Source organism: Lonchura striata, chromosome 5 (genome assembly GCF_050655825.1).
Source record: "Lonchura striata isolate lonStrDom1 chromosome 5, ASM5065582v1, whole genome shotgun sequence".
NCBI classification, from domain to species: domain Eukaryota; kingdom Metazoa; phylum Chordata; class Aves; order Passeriformes; family Estrildidae; genus Lonchura; species Lonchura striata.
Genome location: NC_140707.1, coordinates 58,183,831 through 58,193,598, shown reverse-complemented (window position 1 = coordinate 58,193,598; position 9,768 = coordinate 58,183,831).

The following is a 9,768-nucleotide window of genomic DNA, read 5'->3' as shown; positions in this document are numbered from 1 at the left end:
CCCGGCGCGCTCGGGCCCCGCCCCGCCTCGCTCGGGCCCCGCCCCGCCTCGCTCGGGCCCCGCCCCGGCGCGCTCGGGCCCCGCCCCGCCTCGCTCGGGCCCCGCCCCGGCGCGCTCGGGCCCCGCCCCGCCTCGCTCGGGCCCCGCCCCGGCGCGCTCGGGCCCCGCCCCGGCGCGCTCGGGCCCCGCCCCGGCGCGCTCGGGCCCCGCCCCGCCTCGCTCGGGCCCCGCCCCGGCGCGCTCGGGCCCCGCCCCGCCTCGCTCGGGCCCCGCCCCGGCGCGCTCGGGCCCCGCCCCGGCGCGCTCGGGCCCCGCCCCGCCTCGCTCGGGCCCCGCCCCGCCGCGCTCGGGCCCCGCCCCGGCGCCCTCGGGCCCCGCCCCGGCGCGCTCGGGCCCCGCCCCTCCCGCGGGCGGGAGCGGCGCTCGCCGCGCGCCCCCTGGCGGCGCTCTCGGTGAGCGCGAGGCGAGAGGCGCCGGGAGCTGCGGGTGCCGCAGGAGCGCAGGATCAGCTGCGCTGGGAAAGAGCTCACAGACCAGCGAGCCCAGCTGCTGGTGCCAAACCCCCAGTGAAACCGCATTCCCAAGTGCTGCGCACTCCTGACCGTCACGTCCTTCCCTGTCATCTGTGACTCAATGTCTGCAACCTGCAATACTTGAATCATTTCAAGATTTACGGCTATTATCCCTCTTCAAATGCTTATTCTGAGTAAGGACAGCTGTTAAAGTATACATAAACTACGCTTAAGATACACTTAAAGCACTACATAAGGTTTTGTTATTGTTCATCCTCTCACCTCCCTTTATTTATTTCCTCAACCTTCCATACAAACATATCACAGTTAACCACCACAATTCACAGAGAGTTTCTACTCATGCCTGAATGAGCAAGAATGTGAGTGAAGGCAACACTTGTATCAGCAAGAATGTGAGTGAAGACAAGACTTACACTACTGGCATTTACAATACTTTACATACTCAAAATACTAAACAAATAATATTCTAACTACATTATTAATAATAGAACCACTTGCTTCAATTTTCTAAAATAAATAACAGCAAAATAGCACAGGGACAAGGATGGAGTACAGACTAGACATTCTGGTAGAGAACAGAAGCCCTCAGATCCTCCTCTGGTTGAGGACCTCTTGTCCTCCTGATTATAATGCTGAATGCATGGCTGGTGACTTACATCCGTGTTTCCCACAGCCCTAGTTGTTATCTTGTCAGATCACATCTTACAAGTATTCTCTGATTAAATTCACTGCTAGGCTGTTATCAAATTATCTGAATGTTTACAGAAGTTTCCTTATATCTTATCATGGTACTCCTCTTCCAATGCTGAACACACAGTATTTGAAAAGATTATGAAGAGTTCCTCTGTAGGTCAAAGGCTTCAAAATGTTTCTCTAACAGACATGAATTATCAATTATCATTGGCCATCCTTAGGACTTAAGCCCAAGCAGGAGACATCAGCCCTGCTGCCTATTCAGAACATACTCTTGGCACTAGTACTGGCATGAGTTAATAGAAAATCTATCCTGCCTCACTGCAGATCAAGCAACACATTGAAAATAACAGTAATAAACCAAACAAATTCATAACCTTCAACTTTTACATCACGTGAATCAGCTGCACATAAGCATCATTTTAATTAATGTGAATGTATCACCTTCTCAGGCACTAAGAAAAGGAAATATTTTTAAGAGATTTTATTAATTACAAGTTTATACTTAACTTGTTTTACTTAAATTGTTCACCCTTCAAAACACATGACCAATCCTTTCAATGGAAAAATCACATATGATTGCGAATATTTGAAGTATTTGATCATTACACACTAAAGTGACATGAAAAATGTTCAAAAGAAACATGAAGGGCCAAAGCCAAATCCCTAGTTTATCTCTGTCTTTTACAGAGGGGATAGAAACAAAGCATATTTCAATCCCGAAAATATCCTATTGCATCACTGCATCTAGCAATCCCTTCTCTGCATTAGAGTGTGAAAACCTGTTTAGGAAATATACACACAGCAGAAATGGATAACCAGCAAGAGGAATTCAAATCACATTTTAGCATGTACCATTCCACTCTAGAGCCATTGCATTGTTTGACTGAATCATGTTATAGATGCAGAATAGTTTAGATAAGTAAATGGCTGGACAGAAGTGCCTTTTATTCAAGATTAGGCAGACTCCTAGGATCACATCTGAACAGTCCACAGGCTGAGAATTTCCAGTCCTTGCAGAGGACATCATTATTTACCTTGAAGTAAATTCCATGGCAACTCTCTTTCCCTGTTCATTCTAAATGTTTAAAACAGGAATCCTGTATTCATAAAGGGATTGGTAAGAGTGGGGGAAAACAAATCCTTTAAGTCCTGTATAGATTTTATATTGAATTGTTCAGTTATATAATCATTCCATACAACAAATCATACTTTATGTGTAACCTGGGAAACATTTATTCCCTCTGAATGCTCTGATAAAACGTAGTAACTCCACTACATTCCCCCCACTATTTAGAGTCTCACATGTGATAATCTCTGCAACTGCCTGATTTCTAGAAGACATAAAGGTTACAGCAAAACTACTGAAATTTGTTCTATTTACATTTTCACAATCACTGACAGTCTCCAAAAATAATGTTTTTATTTATAAAATTATAAAAAATATAGCAGAAAGTTTACTGGCTGAGACCTGAATAGTTAGTGATATCTCTTTCCTTGGTGCTTCTTTAAGATGCATTTTTATTCCCATAACTGATGCTCTGAGGTTTCGCAGGGTGGGGAGGAAGATAGAAGAAGGAAAGAGAACTTGCTGCTTGTTCCACTGACCTATTTATAAAGTCCCTTAGGTCTGCTGTGTCAACAGTTACTTCTAAGAATGCTGTGACTGCCAGGCTGAGTGGTGAGAATATTTAATTCTGTCACAAGGGGCATACAGCTTCATTAACTACCACTGAAAACTTTTCAGGTGTCTTTTCAGTTTACAGGTGCCCTCCCCAGGGTCCAGGCCCTGATCTGAGATGCTACACATCTTGCTACATAGTTTGACAGGTTCTGGCTGCAATTCTCTGTCTGCAAGTACAAAAAGGGCAAGATTCATATCTAGCTGTAAAAAATTAGACTTTCTGTACAAAGCCTTTAGATCCCTATTCATACTCAAAGTAGAAGTAATTTTAAACTATAATTTACAGGCATTATTTTTGCCTATTATAACTCTCATTGTAAGGAAATTTAAATAACAAAGCTGGAAAATATCTGCCCCAATAACTGTAACACAGCAAGATTAACTTACTCTCTCAAAACTCATTGCAAGAAAACATTTGGGGTTTTAGGTATGATTTTTTTTTATTCAAAAAAGAGGCAGGCTCTGCAGTTGAAAAAAAAAATTAAAATTACTATTTTCCACTTTGACCTGATTCACAGGTTCTTAATTGTTCATTAAGGTAAATTTATAGGTAGAAGAGGCAAAACAGATACATAGTCACTTGACTTATACTAGGTTAACCTCTTCTCTAAGTATACTGAAATAAAACTTGAGTGGTTAGCTTCTGTAAAAGACTGTGCTGAAAACCATAAAGTACAAAAAATACAACAACAAAAAATACAATTTAAAAAATGGGTCATGACATCCTCAATCAGCCTTCTTTTTCATGTGTCATGATATATTAATACACAACTACATATCTGGTCTAAGGGTTTTGATTCATGCAGTATATTGGAAGCATGCCAAACATCAAGGATTGAAAAATAAGGTGATGGTCACTGGATAAGATGCTATTTTAAGCTTTTATTTCATTCTCTGTGGATGTGACAGCCTGGTCAGAGAGCAAGAAAACTAGATAAATTTTCCCAGAATCAGCTTGTGAGACTTTAGGGAGTCGAAGATAAACAATGATAACTTATTATTATAAACAATCTGCAGGTGTTTTTTTCCTACTCCGTTTTCCTGTTTTTCTCAAAGATTGTTTATAAGAAAGGCATTTGGTTAATTAGCCAATTAGGTGAAATGTATTGATTAATTGACCAGTATGGTCTATCTGTAGTGGAACAATGTATAAAAAGACAGAATTTGAAGTAAAGCTGCTATGCTGTGCAAACCAGCCTTCTGGTGAGTCTGTGTCGCTTTTCACTCAACAGTGACAATTCTCAGCATTCACTGTGTGCCATTTGTCACTTCAGTGCACCCCTGAATAGAATGGTATAAACTTGTCTGCAAGTTCATGCTGTTGTCTATGACCTTGCCTGACTGTGTGTGAGTAGAGAAATCAGGTCCTGCCCAAAAAGCTACTGTGAAACTGCCCTGTGCTGGCTGCTGTCCCTGCGTGCAGCCCAAGGAAAAGGAGGGTCCCCAGCCTCCTCCAGCTGCCTGGCACGGCCTCACCCACGCTCCCAGGGCAGCCTACCTTCGAGCTGCCACGTCTGCCCATGCAACTCACACCCTGAGGCAGCTGCTGTTCCCACATTCCAGGGGGGAACTGAGGTATAGTGAGCAGGAACTAAAGGTGAAATCCTCCTCTGTGCCTGAACAGAGCAAAGCAGGTTTGGTCTGGTCAAAATGTACAAACTCCGGGGATGGATCATGCTCAGTGCTAATGAACGTGTAAGAATTTTAATCACCAGCCTTCAATGCGCTTCTGGGATCTGAAGGTATGGAACTTGTCCAGATGGGACTGGCCTCTCACAAACAAGGCAAAAAGTCACAGCCCTGATTTGAACATAATAATTTTCTTGGTTAGAAAGGCCAGTCAAAGCACAAATCCTTCTGTGAAAGTGGCCACCTGCAACTAGTGAGGGAAGGGACAATAACAGGACAGAAGGTATTTCTCAGCTACACTCTCCTTAGAATTTTGACTCAGGGATTTGCAAAGCCAAAGGGAATATATGCATTTAAAAGGACTTCAAAGATTTTTTTTTTCTTTTTAATTATTTAATAATTAATAGAACTTTTCAAAGCACACAGGTGCAAAAGCACCTCAGCTAGAGAATTTGTGAACAGAGGCACAATTCTGTTTTCTTTTGCTGGACCCTTCACATCTCCATGCCCCACTGCCCCCATCCCTTATTATTTTCCTTGGTATCACTGAATGCTTTATAAATGGAAAATAATCAGAAAGCAATTCTTCCATAAATATGTAGCATGGAAAATGTCAGGGTAAACTGACAGGAGTTTGAGGGGGACTTTTAGAAGAACTCCATTCTAACATGAAATGATGGAAATTCTTAATTCTGCCTAGTGGCTGTAGCTGTTGGCACATGAGTTTACACAAGGTGCAGAGGTGCAGTGCAATAGACCCTGGCTAGAACATGAAGCTGACTCACGGCTAGAATATTTGGAGTTAGACCACTCCCCATTTTTGCCCTGGAATGGTTGCTCTGTCTCCACACTTGCATCCTCACTTTTATGTTAAAATTAAAGACACAAAATGATGATGTGCTTGTGTTCCTTCTTCCTTAGTGTAACTCAATTGGATTAGGAACACACACACACACACACACACATACATATGCATTCTTTAAATCTTTTTGTTGTTACTGCTTGTATTTTCTTTTGTTGCTCCTATTTCTTTATTTTCCTATAATAAATCACAGTAATGCTTTTTCTGCAGTGTCCTCGCTACCTTATTTCCTTCCTCTATATAAAAATGACAGAATTAGCATTTTACACATCCAGCAGGAAACAAAGCCAGCCCTCCTAGACACTGCCAGAATTATCAAAGTTAGGACATCAAAAGTGTCAAGTGAAGTTTAAAAAATAGCAACTTAAGGAATACTAAGTCCAGAGAGTAAAATGCCATTTAATGATTCAGGTTTTTTTTTTTTTTGTGTTTTTTTTTTTTTAATTCTGTCATGTGCCTTTCTTCATGCATTTTCATGACCTCAGGGTATTCAGAATAAGTCTTTGAAAGGGTAGAGGTTTACCTCTAACAAGAAGATGCAATTTGATGCAAAGAATGGAAGACCAGCTCATGATGTGAGTGCTGGGTGAAAGACACTGGGCCAGTTTGGCAGTTTCCTGGCTTAATTGTGAATTATGTGGATTAATCCTGGGGTTGCAAATGTATAGATTGACAGGGCAAACTTGACCATAAAATAGAAGGAAGCATATTTTAACCAACAGAGAGAGAAAAGAGCATTATTCCTGATAGTGGCAATGGGTAATACAACTGTTTGGAATCCAAGTACACATATCTCCAGTGATACTGCAAACACATCATATATTTAGACATAAATTGTGTGCAGGGGAAAAAATCATTATTAAGAGGATGCATGCAGTGAAATTTAGGAAATATGCCAGTCAGTTATGAGGATACACACAATCGTCTGCAATGAACTAAATAGACAATAGAACTCAACTTCAGAGAATCCTGTTCTGTCTGTCCTATTTATAATTGGCCTTTTGCCCCCCACAGTTTTCAGCGGATATTCTGTAGGTATGAAAATGCTGATGAATGAGATTTGCAATACATAACACCATTAATCATACTGCTGGCCATTATCTTATTTCACAATTTTTACAATACGTTCCCCATTGCATAGTCACACAGGTTATTTGAAAGCCACTCCCAGTAAGAATGTGTTTGTATTATTTTAACCTTTAGATTGTTCCCCTTTCCCTCCTCCCTGCTTGTTTTCTCTAATACACACTGCCATTCCCCTTGAATTTCCTGATCATAGTGGTATTTGAGGATGTTACCTCACACCTACTTTATCCTACACCAAATTTCTGTTTTTTTCCATGCAACTTCCTTGACTACACTACAAATATAGGAGAGTGTCATCTGCAGAGAAGGTGCACAAGGTTAGAAGTTGTTTTCATTTTTTTCTGTAGGTTGAAAATAGAAACCTAACCTAAGTGCATTCAGCTTTTCTGATGAGTCTTTTCTCAGCTCTCCATGCAAGCTTGTGTTCAAGGAAGCATTTCTTTATTTGCAACTAACACTGTTTTGCATGTAGTGACCACACAGTGTTGCATTTAAACTTTCTGGAATACTTATTTAGACTTCCCCAGATAGAAATATAAAACTGTTATATACAGACAGTTCCTGAATGAGGATGTCTCTAAACTCTGTCTTCAGTGTATGTGTCTGTATACGTTCCTATGTCCCTGTTCACAGAGTAAATCTCAGCTTCTCCTTCCCCAGCAGAATTCTGCCTGGAGAAACAACCTGATAGAAATATTACATTTCCTGAGACATTGTTGTCTTTGCCCATAAAGCACATAGGAGAAAGCAATAACAAAAAATAACTTTTTTGGTCTTGAAAGAAACCATGTTTTGAGACATGACTTGAGACCATCTCAAGTCTTCCCTTCTACTTGTCCACCTACTTTCAAGAAAAATATAGGAACCCTCTATATTGAACATGGTCAAATACAGTTAAACCTGTCAGAACAATTGAAGAAATAATGTACAAAACTGTAAGGATAAGATTTTCCCTCATTCACTATCAAAATGTATGTGTATATGTTCCCCAAGTGAAGTAAAGGAACTAAATCTCTAAATCCCTCTTCTTTCCAGACTTGTTTAACCTCAGTTTATCTTCATGATGATGTGCCTGACATTAACTCATTAACTTTCTTTTTTTTTCTTTCTTTCTTTCTTTCTTTCTTTCTTTCTTTCTTTCTTTCTTTCTTTCTTTCTTTCTTTCTTTCTTTCTTTCTTTCTTTCTTTCTTTCTTTCTTTCTTTCTTTCTTTCTTTCTTTCTTTCTTTCTTTCTTTCTTTCTTTCTTTCTTTCTTTCTTTCTTTCTTTCTTTCTTTCTTTCTTTTTCTTCCTTCCTTCCTTCCTTCCTCCCTCCCTCCCTCCTTCCTTCCTCCCTCCCTCCCTCCTTCCTTCCTTCCTTCCTTCCTTCCTTCCTTCCTTCCTTCCTTCCTTCCTTCTTTCCTTCCTTCCTTCCTTCCTTCCTTCCAAGACTCTTCTGATTTTTGCCCCAAAATAAAGATGAACATTGTGTTTTCCTTTAATAATTTGACAGCTAAGATCACTCCACTGTTAATCTATTAATTTTACTATAATGAGAATCTTTCCTTGTTTCAAACACGCAGAATAACCATGTCTGATGTTTGCCTTTACAAGGCAGTTAGTCATGTGTCAGTGCCAGACTGACAAATTTAGCCTCATTGCTAATGAAGATGTGGAAAGACCAGGCTCAGCACACTTTTTCATTTCTCATAAACCTGTTTCACTCTTCACCTTAAATATTAGCTTTTTCTTCCTAGAATTTCTTATTTTGTTTTGCTATTAGTTATCAAGTTAGTGCAACTACAAAGAATAAGCATTTGTTAAAATGTTTAAAATAGGCTAAGGAAGCTTAAAAGGTACACACACTAAATATGATCAATTTACGATGCCAGTCCATTCTTTCCCAGCTAAAATAGGCCCTCAACTCATTAAAAAAATTCTTGATCTATTCAGCAGCTCTTAAAGGAAAGTGTAGGTGCAGTCCAGAATGGCTTCCTGTACATTTTCTGAAGTATCTTTTCTGCTAGATTAAAAGCAAAATCAACTTTGCAGTCCAGATTTTGTCAGCTGTTAAGTTAGTGGCATGGAACCATAAATACCTGTATTAAGACACCTCCAGAGTTGTGTCAAAAATCTGGAAAATCACACACCTGTGTGTTACCAGAACTATTACTGCAATGCCAGCACTGCCAGTCCAGCCTGGTTTTAGCAATGCTGGGTGTAGGAGTGACAATCCTCTTAGACCGCTCTTAGCAAAACAGAATTGGTGCTAAGCTAGCCACTCTTACTGCGTGGTAGCCTTCTGGTTTGTAGGAAAGCTATTAAGAAAGAAACTATGTTATCTGCAGTTTTGAAGTTTCACATTCACACTGGGTCTTCTTTTTTGGTTTTTTTGGTTCTCATTTGGTTCTTAAACACTTTCAGAATTCGGTAGAATCTTAGACAACATTTGTAGTGTGTGGCTTTGGTGGGTTGCTGGAACTGCCTTCAAAAGAATTAAAGTTTTGTTATGAGACATACGGGTGGTGGTTACTTTTGCTTTTCAGCTCTGTCAGAGCCAGAGCAAATTGTTCCATAGCATCATAGAATGGCTCAGGTTGAAAGGGACCAAAGATTATCTTGTTCCAGTCCCCCTGCTGTGCTAGACCAGGTTACTTAAAGTCCCATCCAACCCAGACTTGAACATTTCCAAGGATCCAAAAAATCTCTGGACAATCTGTTCCAGGGCTTCCCCACACTCCCAACAAAGCATTTCTTCTTAATACCTAATCTAAACCTGCCCTCTTTCAGTTTAAAGCCGTTCTTCCTTGTCCTATCACTACATATCCTAGTAAAAAGTCTGTCTTCTTGCTCTCTTGCAGCCCCATTTAAGTACTGGAAGACGACTATAAGGTCTCCAAAGAGCCTTCTCTCCTGCAGGCTGAATAACATTTCATTTCAGTTTCATAAATCCATCATGGTTTTACCTACCTATGTGCGCTTCTCATTTCAAAAAGATGACATGTACAATTGTTTACACAGTGTCTTGGTTTGACAAGACAGGAGTCTGTGAAGGAGGGCAAAAGCCTCCTGTGCAATGGAGAAGGTAAACCCCCTCCCTCCGAATTACCAGGATTTTTAAATGAAAAGGCTCTCAGGCAAAGATATGGGAATGGGAGTAACAATTCTTTACTAGGAGAAACTAAATAACAATTTAAAAAGGCAAATGCAATTGGTACAAACAGAACTAGTGATAAAGTCCACAACCTGACACCCTGAGGAGTCGGGGTGTTGGTAGCAGTCCAGTTGAAATGACAGCTGCTC